Source organism: Chrysochloris asiatica, unplaced genomic scaffold, assembly GCF_000296735.1.
Source record: "Chrysochloris asiatica unplaced genomic scaffold, ChrAsi1.0 scaffold00401, whole genome shotgun sequence".
In the NCBI taxonomy this organism is placed as follows: Eukaryota; Metazoa; Chordata; class Mammalia; order Afrosoricida; family Chrysochloridae; genus Chrysochloris; species Chrysochloris asiatica.
Genome location: NW_006408919.1, coordinates 1,127,559 through 1,132,547, shown reverse-complemented (window position 1 = coordinate 1,132,547; position 4,989 = coordinate 1,127,559).

Genomic DNA, 4,989 nt, shown 5'->3' with positions numbered 1-4,989 from the left:
TTAAGCAGGATTGAAGGTTGCCTCAGAGCAGGTCCTCAAATCTTGCTTTCTCCAGTTGTCTGCCCTAGTTTCTTACTGTTTTATCTCCTTTTTAGCACCCCTTTACCCTCCTTTCCTAGGATCCCCTGCTCATTTCTTCACATGATAATTGTTACACTCCAATGACCCTCAAACACTCAGATAAACGATAAGCATGAATGGTGGTGGTGATCTTGTTAGACCCAACTCTTTGTAAAAGAACCACGGGTCTATTGCCCCAACTAGGAGTGATTTTTCAGAGTACTCCATAGCTTCTCATTGACAGGAAGGGAAGTGGGTCTTACACTTTACATCTCCCATTATTCTAAGTAGCCAAGGGTTTCAGAGTCAAATCTCAGAGTCACCCACAGAGTCAGTTACAAATCCAACACTGGGCTTACAAACTCTTATGTTTTGAAAAGAATGCTTTGCAGTAATTAAGTATATATGTATGGCATGCACTTGAAACTTTGAAGACTAATTTGGGTTTTACAACTTACACTAAAATATAAATTCTTGCTCAGCATGACATTTATACATACGTACATGCATGTGTTATTGGTTTTCATAGTCAATTCTGATTCCAGGAGACCTCATGTGTGCAGAGAACCGATCCATAGGGTTTTCAAGGCTGTGACCTTTCAGAAGCAGCTTTTCAGTCCTTTCTTTCTTCCTAAGTACCTTTGTTGTTGTTGTTAAGTGCCGTCAAGTCGATTCCGAGCCATAGATACCCTGTATAGGGTTTCCAAGGAGCAGCTGGTGAGCTTGAACCACTGACCTTGCAGTTTAAACACCTTTGCAGTCTGACACATTAGCCCACAGTGCCACACCAGGACTCCTCTGTTGTTGTTGTTAAGTGCCGTTGAGCCGGTTCTGACCCATAGTGACCCTGTATAGGGTTTCCGAGGAGCAGCTGGTGAGCTTGAACTGCCAATCTTGCAGTTCAAATGGCTTTGCTGTCTGGCGCATTAACCCTCAACACCATACCAGGACTCCTTTAGGTGGGTTAAAACCTTCTGCTAGCAGTGCTTAAAAATTGCACTACTCAGGGATGAATGGTGCTGTAGGTTAGTCATTGTTCTGAAAACCAAAAGGTCAGTTGTTCAAACCCAGCAGTTGCTCTGTGGGGGAAATATGGGGCTGGCTGCTTCTAAAAAGTTTTAATCTCAGAAACCCTATATAGGGTCATTCTGAGTTAGGATTAAAAAAATATATCTATTTTTTGGTATTTTTTCTTTAAAAATTAATTTTTTAATGGTCTCCATAAATCCAGTAAGCTCCTTCTTGAACCACTAGCCCCTTTCAATAGAAACATGTTTTCATTGGGATTTCCACCTTCATAATTATTCCTCTCTCTCTCCGGTTTTTTTTTTTTTTTTCCCTGCTGTGAGAAGACAAGCTGGTATTTCATTGCTTTGGGGAAGTTAATAATATGGTAGGCAAAACATCAGGAAAAATTATAATGAATGAAGCTATACAAATTGAAGGGAACCACATGTCGCTGTTCTCAAATGTTCCTGTCATAAATCCTGAAAATCTCACTATAGTCACAAGCAAATCACTTTTGAACACATAAACACTCAATTAATTAAATGTAATATGCTGTATACATTTGACTGAGCTCTAAATTGAGAAACAGAGAAGTAATGTTGTGTAAAACCCAAATACTAGTTCATCTCATCTATTGTAAATTTCTCATCTGGCTTCAAACTAACATAGAGACTTCCACACCCCCCTAGATGAACTACATTAATAGGTTATAAATATAACATTGACGGTGGTGGTGGTGGTGTGCTGTGGAGTTGGTTCTGACTTATAGCGACCCTGCACAAAGTTTCTGAGACTATTAATCTTTGTTGTTGTTGTGAAGTTCCATAGAGTCGGTTCCGACCCATAGCGACCCTGTCTAGGGTTTCCAAGGAGCAGCTGACGAACTTGAACCTTGCAGTTCAAACGGCTTTGCAGTCTGGCGCATTAACCCACAGCGCCACACCAGGACTCCTTATGGGAGCAGAAAGCCTCACCTTTCTACTATGGAATGGCTGGTGGTTTCAAACTGCTGACCTTGAGGTTAGCAGCCCAACTCATCTGCGCTACCAGAGCTCCTTACTGACTTATTTAGTATACCATGATCAAGCCTCACATCCAGTCTTTCAAAAAATATCTTTTCTTGAATATTTCTCACTGTATGGATAGCTTTAGAGCAGTTGTTTGAAGAGTTCTGCTTTTCTCATTATTTCCTATTTATGGAAGCATGGGCTTATATCCTCCTGCCCCACTTAAGTTTCTTGAATCCTTTCTATATGCTGCTCAACAGCTTGCATCTTATCTTGTATTTTCCAATCTCTAGGCAGATTTCCCCAAAACATGATTCTGAAAATATTCAAAAAGGGCAAGTGTTCTGAAAAGGGAAGTTGTTTTTTCGGACATCAAGCTCAGTTGGGTGAGCTATTCTATAGGTTTTCATCTCACCCTGAGTCTCTCTGTGTCGTTGTGCTCACAGTGTTTTATTGAAGGTAGTTTTTAGTGTATATCTTTGACATTGTTGCTGTCAAGTGCTGCTGAGTTGCTTCTGTCTCATAGGGTTTTTTGTGAGCAGCTGGTGAGTTTGAACTGCCAACACAGTCCAGTGCTGATCCTACAGTGTCACATGTCTCTTTTGATGGACTGGTAGTTCAGAGTTATAATCCTTGCTTTCCATACTTGGGAGGACCCAAGTTTGACACTCAGTCAATACAATCTATAGGCACCTGCCACTGGAAACTTAATGTGTTGCTGAACAGATTTCAGGAGAGCTTAAAAACTAAGATAGACTAAGAAGAAAGACCTAGTGATCTACTTCCAAAAATCAGTCAATGAAACTCTATGGATCATAGTATTCAAATCAGCAAACAATTATGGGGATGATGCAGTGCTAGGCAACATTTTGTTCATTGTGCACGGGGTCTTCATGAGTTACAGGCTGACTTGACAATAGCTAACCATAACAGCAACATTTCTGATTCATGATTGGGCCTTTTTCATCTCTGTGACTTTAGTGGCTAGTGTTTTGTCTGGCATAGTTGTGTGCTCAACATATGTCTCAACCATAAATTCATTCATTTGTTTATTCATTCAGGAAACAGCTATTGAGTATCTAATCTATGCCTTTTTCCAGGTTTATAAGGCCTCTTTTCAGATTTACAATCCCTGACAAGAACAGAGTACCTAGTAAACAAGATTAGCACAGATTTATTTGTGTGTACATACTAGTCTATAGTGAACAGTTTCTTATTAATTTCTACCCATTAGTCAAGGCAAGCCTAGATTTACATGGATTAACTCACTAGTAAAATTAGACACTACAGGTTAGTAAGTAAGTACATGTAAACCCATGCCCACCTTGCTTATTGGGTAATTCACTCCTGATGCACGTATAAAACAAAAGTAAAATCAATTTAGACAGAGAGAATATGTACTGGACTTGTGTGGCCTTTGACATCTCTTGATTTGAAATTTTTTCCCCCTGTCTGAATGTCTTTGGCCCCTCTTCTACCTGGTGAACTAAGTCTTGTTAAAAATAAATAAATAAATAAATTCTAAAAGATATGCTCTTTTAAAGCTAATTCATTTTTGTGTTATTGTTAAAAAAATATATAGCAGAACATACTCTACTTCAATAGTTTCTACATGTACAAATTGGTACATTGCTTATATTCAAGTGGTTTTAGCATTCTGATGTCTTTTGAGAATCGTTCCTCCACTATTAACAAAAATAAGCTAACTACCCTCTAAGCTTCCTATCTAACCTTTTGAGTTACTGTTGACAATTTGATCCCATATGTATTATTATTTTTAAAAGTGCAGTGCTGCTTGAAGGAAGATATTATTTAATAATGAAGATAAATCATAATTAGTTTAAGGAGGGTTTTAGGGTATAATTTTGGCTTAAGTTTTAAAAGTTATTTAAGGGAGGAGGCAGGGCTTAAAGGTGGCTAGGGTGGAGGTTCAGTGAAGTTCGCCATCAGCAATACCACAGAATACCAGGCAAAGCAGATCCAGGGCAGAGGTCCAAAACTTGGAATCACAGAAATAGGAATATTTTGAAGGTTTGAAAGCTTATAGATTGTGGAACTGGAAGCTGAAGTAAAAAATGGCATGCTTTTGAATCTGCTGGACTGGGCTCAGAGGTCCAGAGCTGACATCTTGGGTGAGACCAAATGGCAAGACCAAGTGGGGAGCAGAAACACCATGGAAAAATGCCGTGGGAACCTTGGAGCAAAGGTGGACAATACACTTTTTCAGTTTTACTTTGTTCTTTTTTTTTTTGGTTTCTGGTTAATGGCACATCCACTGTTTGCTCACCTCCATTCTGTTGACTCGAGGAGGAACCTGAGTGAGTGGACACCCCCCACCCTCACCACTGGTGGATTCTTTTGCCACGCATGCACACAGATACTCAGCCTAAGAGCAGGCCCTGAACGTTTTTTGCTTGTTTATTTTTTGTTTTTGTTTTTAATATGGGAAAGGGCTGTAGAGGGAAAGAGAGTTTAAAAACAAAACAAGCCAAAAACTAAATTAAAGCCTGAAGTATAGCTTTGAAAGCAAGAAGCTGAAGACAGGACATTAAAGTCATACTCATATCAGGCTAGAGACTTTTTTTTTTCCTTCTCTCCCTCTTCTCCCTTTTCCATGATTATAGACTACAGTATTCAGTCTAGTTTTTGTTGTTGCTGTTTTTTGTTTGTTTTCTTTGTTTTGTTTTTGCTGGTGCTGTTATATGCTACAATCACAGTTTTTAAAACACCAAGACTCAGGCAAGAATGAATACTAACTGCCATATACCAAGAAAACAGACAACACCTGTGAAAGTTACTCTGAGTTAAGCAATAAGAACAGTGAAAGGGAAGCCCACATCCTTATCACATCCCCCTGGAAGCAATCAGAAAGCACCAAAAATACCAAAACACATACTCAATTAAGTATTAAGGC